The sequence below is a fragment of the Dermacentor andersoni genome, chromosome 7 (genome assembly GCF_023375885.2).
Source record: "Dermacentor andersoni chromosome 7, qqDerAnde1_hic_scaffold, whole genome shotgun sequence".
NCBI classification, from domain to species: domain Eukaryota; kingdom Metazoa; phylum Arthropoda; class Arachnida; order Ixodida; family Ixodidae; genus Dermacentor; species Dermacentor andersoni.
Genome location: NC_092820.1, coordinates 19958171 through 19976815, shown reverse-complemented (window position 1 = coordinate 19976815; position 18645 = coordinate 19958171). Strand labels below are relative to the sequence as shown.

The 18645-nt window shown below is 44.3% G+C and overlaps 1 protein-coding gene across 1 annotated transcript in view; it reads right to left on the bottom strand.

Annotated features, from left to right (window-relative positions):
- The window catches only part of norpA (no receptor potential A), a 307805-nt gene that overhangs the window by 265742 nt on the left and 23418 nt on the right, over positions 1-18645 (bottom strand). Inside the window, exon 2 of the mRNA XM_072289167.1 lies at positions 6132-6219. The gene's annotated coding sequence lies outside the window, so the exon portion shown is untranslated. The remainder of the gene's footprint in view (positions 1-6131; positions 6220-18645) is intronic.

The following is an 18645-nucleotide window of genomic DNA, read 5'->3' as shown; positions in this document are numbered from 1 at the left end:
CCCTGGCCGGCAACATGGCCCAGATAAGTAACCTGTGAGCAGCCAAACCTACATTTTTTCACCTTCATCAATCCCGCTTCCCTCAACCAGACCTGCTTCAGGTACGATACATGCTGTTTCCAGCTGTTAGAAAAAATTGCGACATCATCATGATATGGCAAGGCGAACTCCTGCAAGTCTTTTAGGGCAATTTCCATCAACTTAGAGAAGCTAGACGGCATGTTTTTCAGTCCGAAGCTGAGAACAAGAGGGCGAAAAGTGCCTATAGGTGAGATAGATGTAGCATAGCGGGCTGGCACTTTCTAAAAGGGGAACTTGCCAGTATCCCCGCACAAGATCCAGAGTCTAAATGTATTCAGTAGCGCTGAATCTTTCGATTCGTTCCTCAATGTTGGGTATCGGGTACAAATGATACCTGGTGATGGCATTTAACTTTCTGTAGCTGACGCACGAACAAGGGTCCTTATTAGGGGTTTCCACAAACATTAGTGGTGACATGTAGTCACTCTCAGCAGGCTCAATAACTCCCAACTCTAGCATACACTGCATCTCTGCCTCCATATTTTCTCTCTGTCATGGAGACACCCTGCAAGGCTTTATTCTTACAGGTTTGGTTGATGTCAGCTCTATTTCATGTGTTATTAGTTTGGTTTTACCTGGCTGTTCGCTGAATCTATCGTGTATTCCCCTAGCAGCCACTTAAGCTCATCTAGCTGCTCGGGTTTAGGAGCACCTGTGCTTACCGAGTGTTCTACAACTTCTTCCAGGCTGAATTCTGAGTTGGAGGTAGCCTTACACTCATTAAACTCGGTACTAATGTCATCCGGTTCTTTGATGGTAAAGTTAACGACCCAGCTCTGCTCTACATATGGCTTCTATCATACATACATACCGTTTCTATCACAAGTCGTCTGAAAGGTTCTGATATTAAGGTGTGTATATCCTCACCTCCTTCCTGCAACCGGCCATTTTCCGAGCATAGTTAGTATCTGAAAGTTTGTGCAACACTTTAACGGGTCTATACCAGTGAACTTAAGCTTGTTCTTTCTTGAAGGCTTGAGAACCATTACCTGGTCCCCACTGTTAAACGTTCGAAGCCTCACATCCTGTCGTAATATAGCTTGGCATTCCTTTGCACCATGCTTTTGTTCTTTTCAACTAGTTCTTATGTTGCATTTAGCCATTCCAGCAGATTTAGCACATACTCTACCACTCTTTGACTCTCTCCTCTTTCCACCCACATCTCTCTTAACATTCTCAGTGGGGAACAGTGTGTCCTCCCATACACTAGTTCTGCTGGTGAGAACCATGTAGCCTTATGAGGAACTGTTCGCAAAGCAAAGAAAGTAGCCGGAAGACAATTCTCCCAGTTCTGTTTGTGCTTGTAAGAGAGCGCCTGCAAAACTCCCTTAAGCACTGAATGCCACCTCTCTACACTATTTTACTGAGGGTGATAGACAGAACTGTGCATCAACTTTACCCCGCACTTTTGTAAGAATGTGGAAATTAGTGAGCTGGCGAATACTGGCCTGGGATCTGCCTGAATTTCGGCTGGAAACCCGACTCGTGGGAATACTGTCAAAAGCGCATCAACTACTTCGGTGGAGCCGAGTTCTTTCAGAGGGATTGCCTCTGGAAACTTTGTAGTCGGACACAGCATGATAAACAGGTAACCCGACTTTGTCTTTGATAGAGGCCCTACCGTTTCTATCACAAGTCGTCTGAAAGGTTCTGATATTAAGGGCACTACCTTTAGTGGAGCTTTCCATGTGTCTCCTGGTTTAGCCGAGCACTGGCAGGCGTCGCATGATCTCAGTTTTCTATGTCTTTGAAACAGCCAGGCCAGTAGTATTCCATGCACATTCGCAATCTTTATTTCAATTTGTTTATGCCTAGATGGCCTGACCACCCATTTCCATGACAGGGATCCAAAAGGTCCTCCCTGTACTTAGTAGGTATGACTAACTGATCCAGAGTCTTGCCCTTTCGGTCTCTGTAGTGCTGATATAATGAGCCTCCTTTCTCGTGCATCGTCACATTGCGCCTAGCAATGCCTTCTTTAGCTGTTTCATGTAATTTAGCTAGGCTGACATTATTACTTTGCTCAGCTGCCAGTGACTCTCTGTCCACATGTAAGAGCTGATCAAAGTTCTTTGAGGCCGGTGATAGTAACGACCTTGTCTCACTTGTGAGTGTGTCAGCTGGCTCTTCCTGCAGGTGTGAACTTTGACACCCCAGTGAGACGCTCCCATTGAGCTGGTCAGCTGGCCGTGTTTCCTCAACCGTTTTTTCGTCCCTCGAGCCTAGCTCGGATTCGGTTACTGAAGTTACCTCTTTTGCTACTTCCGCTGGAGCAGCTTCTGCATTTTCAGCCGAAAGCGACGAAATTTTCCGAGCTTGGCCTCGTGCCAACGCCTGTACTAAGACCTTTCTTTGTTTAAGCCCTTTGTCACGCAGTAACTGATCTGACTGATTCAAAATGTAAGGGTACTGCAGAGACAAAAATTTGGAAATTGCAGCCTCGGTCATGGGCTTCCCGAACGGTCCACTGATTTTGACTTTGGTCATGGGCAGACACACACTGTGTTCTTCTACAACCTGTTTGATCCATGCTACTTCTCCGACGCAGTCCTCTACCGTCACGTAAGACAGATGGACAATGTCGATGGTGGTGGCACTGTCTCGTAGCACCCAGCATGGTTTTCCATTAATATGCATGCTGTGAAGATATGGGCTTAAAAGTTCCATGTTCTCATCTCTTTCGTCCACGTAGGACAAAACTATGCTAGGCTTCCACAGTTCGCAGTGATATGTCCGAGTTTGTGGCACTTATAGCAGTGAATTGTCCTAAAAGATTCCCTTTTTCTGCTCTCTTTGTACGGTTTTGCCATTTGACTTCTTGCTCTTTTCTGACGTCCTTTCCTCCGCGTCTACATGCTCTGGTCGTTTCATGTGCGATCCCTTTTTGAATGGAAACTGTTTCCGCGGTCCATTTTGACCGTCCCAATTTCCGTCCTCAGCATTCAGCTTTCTACATGTTGCATACTCTTTGGCTAATTCGGCTGCCCTTTCCACAGTTATTAAATTTCCTCTGTCTTCCACCCAAAGCTTCACAGAATGTGGGATGCTTTTGTAAAACTGCTCTAGAGACATGCATTCAATAATCATGTCTCTGCTCTCGTTACGCTTACGCACTTTTCAACCACTCGACTAGGTTTGCCTTTGAGCCATATGCAAACTCCGGATATCCCTCACTATCCTTCTTCCCAGTGTTTCAAAACCTTTGTCGAAAAGCTTCGGCTGAAAGGTGGTACTTGTTTAAAAGGCTAGCCTTAACCTTCACACAATCATATGCATCTTGTGCACTGAGTCTGGCGATTACTTCAGCAGCCTTGCATGGCAACATCAACAGCAACAGCTGTGACCATGTACTTGGAGCAAAGTTCATCTTCTCAAAAGTCCTTTCAAAATTTCTTAGGAACAACCTTATGCTGTTCCCAACCTCAAATGGCTTTAACAACCTGTCCATGTGGTATGATTCTGCCTCACTTGGTTGTTCCAGAAACCCTTCACTCACTCGAGACAGCACCAAACGTTTACTTTCAAGGTCAAGTTGCATATTTCTTAACTCATGTTCCTCTCTGTCCTGTTCTCTCTCTTCCCTTTCTTTCTTTTCCTAAAGAGCTCTAACCCAATTCCAATGTCCTCCTCACTGGCCTGATCGGAAATCAGCTTTAATAGTTCCGATTTCATCATTTCCTTGTGTACCTCTAGGCCTAGTTCCTCCCCGACAACCAATAATTTGTCTCTCAGCAGTGTCCTCAAATCCATGATTGCTGCTTTACTGCCTTGGTCCTGCTCGATAAACATAACTAGGTAAACACAACTTAGCTAAGAATCAACAATCCAGCTTCCCTACTGTTCTAAACAACCACAAAATGAAGCCCAGGGAGTTAAAGTAAAAACCAAGCACTCACTGCAGACATAGCACCACGTCGCAAAGTCCATCTCGACGCTACCAGCCAGTTGTAAGAGTTGGGGTCGGGTATGTCAAAAGGGGTAGCTAGCCTATGCTGTCGTCCGATCATCCACGCCAGGACGTTGATGAAAGGAGGAACTTGTTCTCATCGAAAACGAGGAGTACGGGATTTATTTACAGTATCTACATGAAGGGCAGAGAATGTTACATTTCATCAGTCTAGCATGACTGAAACGAAGCACACCAAGGAGCCGAGAACAGCTGATGAAAACCACTTCTGTTTTCCCTAGATTCCTGGGCCAGGGAAACTGGCCTAGGAACCATTTAACCTTCATCCAATTGGAGTCCAAAGTTGCCAAAGGACCCGCCTTTGAGAGCGAGGGTTCATACACTCACTCTTGCACTTTTGTTTCACTGAACACACTAAAAGGAGTGGGACCTCGTAGACAGGGGTTGTCATGCTTGATTCAAGCTGGCACGTCTTGGTTCCTGAGCTGACTCCACAGTTAGCTGCCGCGTCCGTCAAACGATTGTGATGATTACCGGAGTCTGTGGGGGAACCCCGTAGAACACCCTTTTCCAGTTTTCTTGCTCCAATTGGTCTGTGAAGGTGACTGCGAACCAGCTAACATTACTCAGTTCACCAAACGTGCCTCGCCTTGTGGCGCCGATAGCCTGTTCGAGGGAGATGCATTGTTGGCTTCACGAAGAGATATGTCACAGAGGGCTAGGAGAGGCTAGAAGGTCACTATCACTTCTGGCCGATTGTAACAGTGGTGGCATCTTATCTAACCATGTTGTTCCTACAGTTTTGATTATGCCCAATTACATTCTCCATGCCTCTATAGACAAGCTGTACATTCATAAACAAGGTTGCACTGTGTAGGCAAAAGGACCAGATGACTACAATGACACATCTTCTTTGTTGATATTTGTCACTTTGAAGAATAAGAATGATCTTTTCAAGGTAACTCATAAAACTAATTGTTCTTTGGGCCTGTAAATCTAAAATCTATAACTCTCAATCTATAATTTGTATCTTTTACAAACTTGGCAACATCTACTAAGAATCTCGTCTTCTGAAGAAATTCACATCAATGGAGTTCATGAATTTTTTTTTTTTTTCAAGGATATGTGAGCACCATCGCACTTTCATGAAATCATGCTCTGCAGGGGGTTAATGTTAAAGTGCCGATAACAATATTTGCATACTGGGTGCCTTTTGTGCACTGCTGCCTGCCCATCAGTGGTATGTGCACCCGACAGAAGAGTTCCCAGACTCAATGTGATCAACAGGAGTGAAACGAAAAACATCACTGGAGCCAATGCTTCAACAACATCAGGCCCGTACTCCATTTTACAGACAACTGGCAAATGCTAGGGAGACTTCTCTCACTCCTTGCATTCATGACCAGATAAAAATATTACATATGCACTATGTAATTCAATGCAATATTAAGTCTCATACTTGTATGCTACAAACTATGATATACTTATTGCATAGAAGCCATTACAGATCTGAACCTATTTATGTCTGAATGAGAGGAGTCGCACGTTTTGTGGCCAGCGGCTACACCATGACAACTGCACTTGTTGCCAATGCGTAGTATGTAACATACTGGAAGCACAGATGTGCATACATAATACGTCACTTGATGCAGCCTAATGTAATTAAGATGTAGTTGTAATATATGAAGGATTTGTTCCTTAAAGAGTGTCGAAGATCAAGAACAACCCCACAGCAAAATGTGTGAAGCAAGACTTGTATCACTGCACTACTTCTGTAGCTTCTGCAGCATTGCTAGCTAAGCAGGAAATGAGGTACAGAAAAGGAAATGGAGAAAAAAACAAGCCACCTTACCAAGACCTTCACCAGAAACAGAGCAAAAGAAGCTCTAGGGGCCTATAAGGTATTTTTTAAATAAATAAATATATAGACTGGACGTAAGAAAGGGACAAGACAATGTCCTGTTCTTTTGCCCCATTTATGGTCCAGTCACGAACCAGGCAGCCCAACTGCATACACTTCTGAAGCATCAGCCCCTGAGGCATTCCTCGTTCAAGTGCTGTTTTGGTCACTGCCCCCTGGTGATTTCATGCTTTGATGCACATGCCGAGGAAGAGCTGGGCTAGTCTGCCGTGGGCTACTCACTGCAGCAGGTGGCTAATTCATCGTGGCAGAGGCATGCTGGCGTCACCAGGGCGCACCCTCAGGTGAGTCCCGTTTGGATGCTCCTCCTCTGGAAGACAGACAAAGGGAGCTCATGTGCCACCTCACTTTATCACATCATCACTTCGTTGCCTTAAAGGCGACTAAAGAGCAACACTAACTTTACCTGAGCAAGATTGACAGCTGCTTAGAGAAGGCCTTAGGCGATTGTGTTATTAAGATTTTTCGTTACGCTGATGATTACCTGATTTTCAGCAATGGGGACGAATTTGATGCCGTTGCTATCCCAGTAAGTGAGCATTTTAAACTTAATGGAGGAGGATTAAAGTTTACCAAGGAATTTCCTCGGAGACCCGTAATACTGTTTCTAGACATTTCCTTGGTCTTCGAACAAAATCACATGTATTGGCAGTACTCCCCTAGATCTTCGAAGCCATTGTTAAACTTTCAATCCAAGCATTACAAATAGTAAAAAAATGGAATTGCCATGTCGTGCCTTGAGTCTTCTCTCACCAGATCGTGCATGCACAAAATGAGCGCCAGATTTAATGAACAGGTTCGGCGCCTATTAGAAGAAGGTTATCCTAGCGTGGCACTGGCCATTGTGACAATGCCTAAAGAAGTCGATTTCAAGGGGAACGGATGTGATTACAAAAAGGAGTACCCAGATAGGCACAAACATCCAATAGATGTACCGGATTGCTCCAAACATCCAGCAAAAAATGGGATGTCCTATGGACATCCTTTGCATGCACATACGTCTAAGGGACGTACAATGGCATCAAAGTTTTGGATGTCCAATGAACATCCATTTAGTTCGTTCATCAGACGTAGAGCAGAAAAAAATTTTGGATGTCCATAGAACATCCATAAAGCTTGTACTTTAGATGTGCATTGTAGGCCCCCCAAAGCTTTTGCATTGTCTACGCGCGCTTCTGTGATTTTGGCGTGGAAGATGCTGCTCAGTTGGAGCCTGTAGTTTGGTGCGACAATCGCCCAGTATCATCAGTGATCATGTAATGGATGTCCATAGATGTATATTTTTTTTTGCAATTAATTTCTTTATTTGCTACTTTGGAAAAGTAATTGAAAAATCAAGGTACAGTATGTTTGGGAATGAACTGATATATATAGTAGAAAAAAACTGCATGAAAATTATATCAAAGCACTCTACTTTTGTTGAGCACCACCAAACTTTTTTAAACTGTGGCAAGCTTCCCGTGTGGAAGTGATTGCGTGGCCTCCGACACTTGACACTGTATCTTGGAGGCCATGTGCATCGAAAGCATGCTCGAAAGCAAGGAGCTGGAAGCACACACAAATTTTGCACTAAATTAAAAATGGTGTTTAAGGAGGTCAGAAAAGTCAAATGATTTAAAGAGATTTTCGCAGCATTATTGTCCAATTATCAATTATTCTCACAGTCACGTGCCTGTCACACCTCTCCATAAGTGCAGCCATTGCAATGGCGCAGCAACAAAGGATATGCGGGCATGTGTGAGCTTGTGTTCCAGTGCTGGCCATGTGCTGGCGCTGAGCTTTCTCCATCGCTGAGTCGTGTTGCTCTGTGCTGTGCTCCCCGAAGGGACGCAGAAGATAGCAAGATAGCACCAGAGTTCTTCCATTTTTTTCTGGTCACGAAACTGCCCCCTCAGCTTCATATAGAGCCAGCGCCCACCGCTAGAGGCGCAACCATGCATGAGAGGGCATGCGAACGCCACTACCGCTGTGGTTATGTATGGGGCAGCCTCGGTATCCTAGCTTTCTCAACTTCCACAACCATCGCTTTACTTTCACGTAACTATTTTTAACATTCAACATGCATAAATAACTGCCTGAGCGCGTCTTCTGCCATGATACGAGTGCCCGGGATGAAAAAAAAAAAGCCGCTCATAACATGGCGCTTTCGGTGGTCTCAGTCCAAAAAAAAATTCTGGGATTTTAAGAGCCAGAACCGCGATACGATTATGAGGCACGCCTTAGTGGGGGACTCAGGATTAATTTTGACCACCTGGGATCCTTTAGAATGCACCTAAATTTAAATAGACGGGTGTTTTGCATTTCGCCCCCATCGAAATGCATCCGCTGTACACGACCGGGCGGTCTCGGCCCAGATTTCTTCATCATCGCCGTTTGCCTCAACCCTTCGGTGGGCTCCCCTTTTTAATATTTGCCTGAAATTAAACACCGCGCATTCGCAACAAAGCACCAGTGGTCCCACTTATCACCAGATGCAAACATACGAGCTATGGCACCCCTGCTTACCCGTAAGAAGGACTCTGCCATAAGTAAGCACAAACTCTCCGTTGAGCATAGTGCCAGATTGCTCGCCGAGCACAGCTGTTCACTTTCTGCTAAACTGTGGGCAGTATCTTATCAGGAAATCAAAAGAATGAAATTTTTATTCCAAAGGGCTGCTACAGTAGAATACTTAATGACAAAGAAAAGGAAATTGAGCTGCTCCATGCGCTTAAGATTTCTCTGCAAAGCGATGCCATTTCTGAATGAGATTTAGGTAGGATTAATGCAAGATGAACTTCGCTACTAAGTGTCTTCAGTGCGGATTTTAGCAACGGATTAAGGCGAGCATGAAGTGTTAGGACCTGCACAGTTGAAACAAGCTGTATTGTAATTAGGCAATTGCCTTAGCAAGCAGCCGTTTAGAAGCATCAGTAAGCCCAGCCCTTATTCATGCTGCTCGTGGTTTCGACGCAGAAACGACGAGTCTAGGTAATTTGGTTCTTACCGCGCAACTATTCACAAGATGTTAAAATGTTGTAATCACCGGTCCTGATATTCTTATCATGGTCGAAAAATGAAAAAAAACAAAACAAAAAGAAACTATATAACTCGATTAAGAAATAAAACGTGTCGGTGCAAAAACAACATACAAGCACGATCATTTATTTATCATGTAAAATAAGCGCAGTGAAATACACACAGCACAAAGAGGCGTCCGGTCACAAATGGTCCACCATTCACAATGCAAAAAGTTTGTTAAAAGCATGACACTGATATAATAAGCATAAAGAAAGAACATCAAACAAGAGATATGCATCGGGGGGGGGGAAGCAGGAAACAAACACCAGCAAACGAATGGCAATAAATACAGAATGCACACATCGATTCGAAGTTAAAACCGCAACTTTCCTGCCGCGGTATGGTCCGCTTCCATTTCTTGCACTGCTCCTTGTCAACAGGTAAACAGAACAACGACACTTTTTCAGTCGTGCTCTTGTAGCCGGAACGGCACCCCGGCATGCAACACGTGTTCGGCATCGTTGTCCCACCCCGCCACTTCAACTAAACAGCCCAGCACTCGAAAAATAGCACAGTACATGCACATAATGCACCCGATCACTCAGCTCGCCTCGCACTGCGCACGCGTTTCGGTACGCGAACGATGCCCTCTGTGGCACAGTGGCGCTGCGTCGCGGCACTTTTGGGCAGCATATGAACCTCTCCCATAGCGTGACAGCGAATTTTCGTGACCAGAAAAACATGGAAGGACTCTGATAGCACCAACCTTTCCATTCTCATAACGAACCACTTTTAGGTTGTGGTGCGGATGCTGTGACGCTTCATTTCTTATTCCCAGCCATGTCTGCAGTGGTGTCCGGTCGCAGAAGGCACATGGTTTTCAAGGTATGTCAGCTTGTTTTGTATTTTTTTCTCTTTTATGCTGGTAATGATTGCTTAGCATGGGCCGGAAGAGCTGATGCACAACGCAAACGCCCAACGGTTTTGGCAGCACCCTTCAAGGCATGTCGGTGATGTTTCTTCTCAGAATAGTTTTAAACAGCCAATTGGTACATAGCTAAGACTCGTTTGAACAGCTGGACTGCAACCGGAAAGAAATGGCAATAGAGAAGTGACGTTCTTGTTTGTCTCCCTTTGTCCCATGTTTCAGTTCATCTTCTCATAATCGTCCTGGTGTTTCTTATACTGTACGTGCTTCCCATGGTCCACAGGTTTTGTGCACAACGGCACAATGGTTTCAGTAGTTCTGGCACACGTTTTCGATAGTGGTGCTCGATGTTGTGAGGTAGTCACCGTTCATGCATTGCTTTTGTTCTGTCTGCCAGTGGAGGTCTTTTTTAATAAGGGCTGTCTGTAGAGCTGCATGATATTTTGCATGCTTTGTTGCTCCTCTGTCCTCTGTACGTTTACAAAGCTCCTGTGTATAGCGTGCAGTATTATGTGTTTGTACCATTTGTAGGCACAAGCCATGTACTTTCACATGTTCTTAAACAGTCGATCTTTTTGCATATTATATAAAGCTTTGCTGTGCTCTACTGCTTGCAAAGACAAATTTTATTGTCAGTGGTACTATTTAAGCAGATGCCTTAGATCTGCCCCTATGATATAGATGCTATAGGTGTGGATTTATACTCTGGGATTTTAACCTAATCACTGTATTTAGAGAAGCTGAAAACCGGTTACTTTCGGCGTCTTAAGCGACCTTGTATATCTTACCCACGCATTCAGAAACGTGCCTTAACTTGAAGCCCATGCTTGATTTGGTCAAGATAAAGCTCGATGCGAATGCGCCCAAGGAGAGACAGTGAGTGTCTTGGGCACGTTCGCACCTGTTGTTATAGTGACAGTCAAGCATGGGCTTCAAGCAAGGGTGAACATTTGAATGTGGGGTAAGTAATAAGTGATGTGTTTGCTTAGTTGTAAAGATTCTTTCCTCTTTTTCAGGTTTAGGATGCTCAAGCCAGTCAGCAAGAGAGTGATCTTCCAAGCATGGTTCGCACTCCAGCCCCACATGGCATCGTACTATGTGCCTTTAGGAGTGCTGACAAATTTTCTTCCTCTTATTAAACTGGTAGCGATCTAACTTGTAGTCACGGTAATTACTACAAGGCTAAACCTCACTATCTTCAGCACCCAAAAATAATGTTCCCTTTGAAGTGGCCACCTTAAGATGAGCACTCACTGCAACATGTTTCCTTGGTAGTACTGCTGTGGGGGGCCAATGCAATTAAACACTGCTGCTATGTTGAGTCCAGTGTATGAACACCAACCAGATAACGCTACACAGATGTAGATGTAGCAGCTAGTCTCCAGCATCAGCTGAATCAATGATTTGGCCTTTCGTGGCACCTGATTGCATTTTTAGTAGTGCTGTATGTTTTCAAAAATGTGACAAATATAGAATCCTGTTACGTGATGTTAGGCTGAGTGTACGGAAAGCAGTGAGACAGCTTAAAAGGCAAGGGCTGATTTGATACTGCTACAAGTGGCTCAGCACTCTCAGCAGCATGGTGTGGCCTGGTACCACTGCATTTGGTTGACTAGTGCACGCCAACTGTGCTGTGGTACTAGATAACCACTAACTGCAACTACATTGACATTCATTATGATCCATGAATATACACCCAAATTGGCTGTAGTCTCACTCGCATGGAAATATGGTATAGTTATTCTACTCAAATTATTTATAGAGCATACCATTTTTGTACTTGTACTGCATGTTTACTTATTCGAAGAAAATGACTTTCTCGTCGAGTGAGAACAATATGTTAAAACAATTTTTTTATGAAGCAGCTGTGTTCCGAATTTTCCTCCTTTATGGAGAAGCTAATTTGGCACCCTTTCGCTACAGGGCGTTGCCTGCTTCTCTTACTAAATTTATCATTGCGCTGACGTTTTGGTGGTTTTAAGAGTGTTCTTTTTATAGGCTAAGTTGTTTCTCAGCGTGTTTACAGGAGGTATTCAGAGACCTGGATTGGGAAGAATTGGGGATAAAAGTTAATGGAGAATACCTTAGTAACTTGCGATTCGCTGATGATATTGCCTTGCTTAGTAACTCAGGGGACCAATTGCAATGCATGCTCACTGACCTGAAGAGGCAAAGCAGAAGAGTGGGTCTAAAAATTAATCTGCAGAAAACTAAAGCAATGTTTAACAGTCTCGGAAGAGAACAGCAATTTACAATAGGCAGCGAGGCACTGGAAGTGGTAAGGGAGTACATCTACTTAGGGCAGGTAGTGACGGCAGATCCGGATCATGAGACGGAAATAATCAGAAGAATAAGAATGGGCTGGGGTGCATTTGGCAGGCATTCTCAGATCATGAACAGCAGGTTGCCATTATCCCTCAAGAGAAAAGTGTATAATAGCTGTGTCTTACCAGTACTCACCTACGGGGCAGAAACCTGGAGGCTTACTTACGAAAAGGGTTCTACTTAAATTGAGGACGACGCAACGAGCTATGGAAAGAAGAATGATGGGTGTAACGTTAAGGGATAAGAAAAGAGCAGATTGGGTGAGGGAACAAACGCAAGTTAATGACATCTTAGTTGAAATCAAGAAAAAGAAATGGGCCTGGGCAGGACGTGTAATGAGGAGGGAAGATAACCGATGGTCATTAAGGGTTACGGACTGGATTCCAAGGGAAGGGAAGCGTAGCAGGGGGCGGCAGAAAGTTAGGTGGGCGGATGAGATTAAGAAGTTTGCAGGGAAGACACGGCCACAATTAGTACATGACCAGGGTTGTTGGAGAAGTATGGGAGAGGCCTTTGCCCTGCAGTGGGTGTAACCAGGCTGATGATGATGATGATGAAGTTGTTTCTATTTTTCTTTTGCTGAATACAAGGCTAGTCAAATAGTGCTTGGATGTTCCCATATGTGAATTTTGTTTTTGTTAATGAGAATCAAGTCTGATAATGTGCCATTTGCGTTTTATTTTACTGGAGAGAATGCAACTAACACTGCACTATGAGAAGTGTTCCTTTGCAAGCATTGCTTTTAATGTCTCATTTTATTTATCTTTTAGTATGTTTATGCTTAGCTGTTATGCATATGTGGTATTTTTGTATTGGTTCGTGCGTTAAATGCTCATTGTGCCTTTCAGAAACCAAAAGATGGCATTATGTTGTATTTTTACTGTTCACTTTATTTTCATGACACAGCTGCAGTCTGCCATTGTATTTCACTGCAAATATTGTGTACATCATTACTTACTTGTCGAACAATTGACACCCACCCACCCACCCACCCACCCACCGATCCATCCATCCATCCATCCATCCATCCATCCATCCATCCATCCGCCCGCCCGCCCGCCCGCCCGCCCGCCCGCCCGCCCGCCCGCCCGCCTGCCTGTCCACCCACTTACCCACCCATCCACCCATCCATTCATTCATTCATCCATCCATCCATCCATCCATCCATCTAATAGCTCATTTTATTCCTACGATTGCTAGAGTGCCAAACATGAGTGCAGCCAGAAAAAACATGTGCAGCACTTTAGCTCATCTTTCTCTACGAGCAACGTCATCATATCCAGCCTTATAGCTACACATCAGCAAATCTTGTTCTGTGTCACAATTTAATGATAACATCAATAACTCCAGGTTTGGCATTTCGAGACAAACTTTAGGACTATCAAATTAAAATATTCGTAAATGCTTTCCAAGCTTACTTGCTAAATGTGACACTTTTATGTAGAAGCATGTGGTAGAGTTCTTACAACTATGAAAATATGTGTCAGAACACGAAGAGCTATGTTTCCCTTTCTTTAACACCCAAACGGCAACTCTAGAGCATTGATACGACATCACCGATTTGAAAGTATTTTGACATGTTTGAGCTGTCTTTTTGTGTGAAAAAAATTTTCCAAGCTCGCTTGGTTGAGTCTTTGTTTCTTTAAGAATGCAGTGTTGCCCTAGTATGTTGGCAGATTTTTAACAAGAACTACTGAGCAGATGCTGCCCAAATCTCGCAACATCATGAGAAGCCAGAGTAGAAACTTCAGACCTATCTTTCCTTCATGTCTTTTCTTCAGCTTACCAAGACTCTGCTCGCAGTAAAATTGACTGATTTTGACATGTCATCAATGCTGCCAAGTGAGAGTTCAGCATGAACGAAATCTCCTTTCTGGGATATTACAACACTAAATAATTAACTCAGTATGGCAAAGCCTTTCTTATTTCTTGGTCACTTTTCAGGGCCAAATTTGCAATTATTTTCTCTACCTAGATAAAAAAAAAGTTGCCCAATAGATTTGAATTCCTTCAGTAGTGACCTTAACATGATGTTTGAAGACTTACAAGTATTTTGCGAATACAGCAACATCGATCAAATGCTCCGGACAGCTCTCCAACACTTTCGAACTTAATGAGCTAGTACTTGCCGATGAGCGACTAATGCACACCTTTGAGCTTGCCATTCTTTCCAGTGTATAAGTTGGAATGCAAACACAACAGCAAAGTTAGTGCAACAGAACTAGGTGTTACATAGGAACTCTTGTTGGAAAATGTTTATGCTTGGTCACCTTCCCACTATTCAATGCAACATTTTTTACTGACTACATATACATATGGTTAAAGAGAGACTGCTGCAAGTGCTTTGTAGTAACAGATATCTCAAGTACTACAACAATCTAGCAGCAAAGCATAGAGAGATGATAGAATGCTCTAAGTGAAGATGCCTCTACACCTGCCCTCAAAGATGCACTAAGTTTACATATCCTACCCATTATATGGCAGCACAATTTCTAACGTTTTAAGTTCTTGGCTACACACTTCCATGAAGCCAATATGCAATAACAACAATTATACAATTGAAATTTTATCACTTGATAGAGATTCCTGGGCCACAACTCAGTTCACTGCATTATGCCACCTCAAATTTGCTAAATAATAAGAGTCCAGAAAAAAAGGGGAAGGGGTTAATACCCCAAAACTCGATTATGACCGCTTGGAGTTTTTTTTAATGTGCCCGCAAAGAACGGCACACAAACATTTTTGCATTCCTCCCTCATTGTACGGTTGGGAATCGAACCCATGACCTTGGGCTTGCCAGAACGACATAGCGACCAGCCCATTGTGGCAGGTTAGAGCCCAGCCAAAGTGTACTACTATGTATGCAATGATATCTGTAGTGCATCCACGATACTGACAGCAGCTGCTTGGGATATTTATACAGGTGTGAGCGCAATTTGACAGTCTGGGCTTGGCACATGTGCAGATGACAGTAGATGTAAGTAAAATCTCTGGATGGAGTGTTATTTTTGGCAAATGGAGAAATTATCCAGTGCTGCAGTTGCACACATCTGAAATTTGAAGCCAGGCTATGGCAGAGCCAGTTATCTCGTCAATTTGACAGAGACAGCTGTGTGCATCCCACAGCGACGTGGCTAGCATAGCTTGCTTTCAAAGAATATTGCTTTACCCTAGACTAAATGTAGCGCAGTGTGGCAAAAACTTAAAGGTCACATTAAACCTTGAAATCACAATTACCAGAAAGAACCAAAAGTCCAGCAGCCGTTCAGCACTTTAGTCCATAGCAAATTGTAATTGCCTAAAGCTTCTAGTTATTCAGATTTTGCCTGTGGGTGCAGCCTTTTCATTTCACTGCCCTTTGCTGCATTATTACTTTCCTGTCAACCTTTCACTGAAAAAAAAAATGCAACCACAATGAAGATGCTCAGCCGAAAATGCTCAGCTTCCTTCTTTTGTCTACACATACTACCACAGGTTTTCTTTTTGACATTTTGTTTGTAATTAAGGATTTCAGATAAAAGTAACTGGGTCTATAAGGCACTAATAGTAAGGCATGAAAGAGATGACGAACGCTTTCCTTTAAAGTACAGCCAAATGCTGCTTAAGGTTGGTGACTAAGCTGTAGACAGTTTGGCACAGATTTCGGAGTAAAAGAGAGTAGAGAACAGGGGATGAGAGTGTGGAGGAAGTTGAATTCAGCTGCAGGTAGTGTGGTGGAAGTGAAACTACAGGAATTGTCAAAGCTTTTGCACAGCATCACACGGTTAGAAAGTAAGGTGTAGACAAGATGAGTGAAAACTAGCCAAGGAAAGGCTAAAGCTATTGAAGGACAAGCTAACTAACGGTGCTCTTTTGAACACAATAAAATTCCTCCATGCTGGCATTTTACGCTAACAAGAGAGGCCATAGCAGCCCTGTGAGCCAACCAGAGCTGACAAGTTGGTGAATTCGACAATGAGGCGGAAGCCATCCAGAATGGCACCTCAGGGCTGCCACTGTGAGTGAAAATGACGGACATGACAGAGGTGACAAGATGAAATCTACATCCTCTAACACGGAACAAAAAGGAAAGGCCAGGCAGGTTGCAAACGAAGGATACATGTGGGTGGTACTGACATTACGCACATGCAAGAGATCAGGAGAGAGGCCAGGATAGCATGATAGGGGCTAATGATTCAGATATTTACAGCTGTGGAGAAATGATTGACGTTCGTTCTGCCTCTCGCTTCAACATGAACTAAGCCAGAGAAACACAAGACACATGAAGCTGTGAGCCCTCAGTGCACCTAGACTCTGTACTCATCGCAGTTCACTTTCAAGCTAGGGCCTGCATGGCCGCACCATTTGGAGCGGCTGCCATAGGAGAACGCCTCATTGCACCCCCCCCCCTCCATTCCCCCATTGAGCCGCCATCATCGGCTCACCCTCGCGAGCTTTCACTTGCACATACAGCATATGGTGCACGACCACAGTGTTATTGCACTTGGACTTTATATGAAGCATCACGGTGAAGGTGATGGCAGAAATCCACCTGGAGTGTCCATATAATTGCTATCGAAAAAAAAAAAGAGCAAGAAAGTACGAGGTGGTAGAGGAAGAGATAAAGAGAAAGAAGATGTTAGAAAATAAGGAAGTGGTAGCACGAAAAGAACTGAATATGAACGAAGAGGAAGCTGAAAAATGCACGTGGAAGTGCATGGCCAACACTGTGGAAGAACAAGTAGTAGAGGGGAGCTACCCAGCGACACTCTGGGACGACGACCAGGAGCTGGAGCTTGGATGTGACAGATGGGTCATGGAAACGGTGGCAATTGAGTGGGGGCTGTGCTTCAGCTGCCGTGGCACCGACTCATGAGCTGAGTGGGCTACATGCTTATGGCACAATTTCTAAGAGTCCCTGCAGCTATAATCCGCAGGCTAGATAAGACTGCCAGGCGATTCAGGTGCCTCGGTCACCCGACTGTCCTGACCTTCCTTCTGGCCAGATCAACCGTGTACGGGACGGCTGAAACAAGGTTGAATCCAGGACGCGTCGGTGGGTCCAATGACTTCATCGAAAGCATTGACGACGCGGCAATGCCGGCGGTCTCAATGTAAATACTTTGGACTTATCAATGCATAGTGTCTGAGGAATTTAGGGAATGTGTGGAATTAACTTGTACTGTACATTATTTGTTTTGAGTTTATTTTTACGTTTGTTTTTCCAATGACAAACATTTCTCACATGTGCAACCTGTCTGTCCTTAGTTTGCTGGAATTCATGACAAGAAAACATAGATAAAATGTTACATCGAAGGCAGAGAGGTCCTACTAGGAGTGTACAGCACTTGTGGATGGGCAGCAGTAACAAAGGAAAGGAGATGGAGGTACTTGTTACTTGTACAATTAAATTGTGAGGATACCGGACCGATGCCAGGTGGCGTAGAGTCGCAGGCACGAGATGGTAGGAAACTGTATAGAGTAGCAGGCCACTGTTCCGGCACAGAACTTATCCACAGCAACTTACGAGGCACACTGCCAAAACGGGCTTTCCTTGAGGATGCGAAATTTCCGCACAAATAGAACAGAGTGAAATGATGGGAAGGTTTTTGTTTACAATATTCATGCAAAGAAGGAAAAGCATGTAGCAACAACACCTAGCTGTGAAGTTAACGCCCAGATTTCCAGCACGTCAGAACGATCGTATATGCGTCCATACCTTTCGTCTGCATCTGCAGATATTCTTTCTTGCGTATTTTCATTTGTAATCCTGAGAACTGTATTGCAACCGTGGCAGCAACACAGCCGCCAATTTGTTTATAATTACGAAATGCCCAAAGCATGTCTGACTGATCGAAGAAGGCACCACTGCAGGTTAAACGAGGCATACAATTCCCAACTTCCTACCGTTTAGGGCCACAGCATTCCCAGAAAAACTACGGGATCTGTTACCCTCCCCCTCCCCCCTTTTCCTCCTTCTCATTGGCTCTATTATAAGCGCTGTCCAAAGCTGAAGAAAGGGTGGAGACACCATTGGGAGCTTTCAAGTCACTCCCTCCGCACGAGACTCGGAGCGGTATTGAGAAGGCGGTGCGACTGGCCATTGTGAATAGCTACCCGCAGGCGCGCTAGTTTTTGGATGCCAAGGGACAAGCAGACGCGACGAGCAGATCATACGCAACTCCCGGCCTCTTGGTAAGCACTGAAAAACTTTTCCCTTTATATTTTTACGCACATGTGTTAAGTGCTGTTCAAATTCACCGAAAATATATTGTGTACCTAGGCGCGTTCAAGGCCGCATGCGTGCATGAGATTCGGAAAACACGATGTTGGGACTACTCTGAATTGACACTATATTGTGCAACCTATGACGATCAGCAAAACCCACAAAGGGCGGACAAATCAGCGGATCTCTTAGGCACGTAGGACCCTCTGGACCGTACTTCTAGGTGACAAGGTAGCCTAGCTGCCTGCGGGATTATCTTACTGAGCTATGTCTTCTGC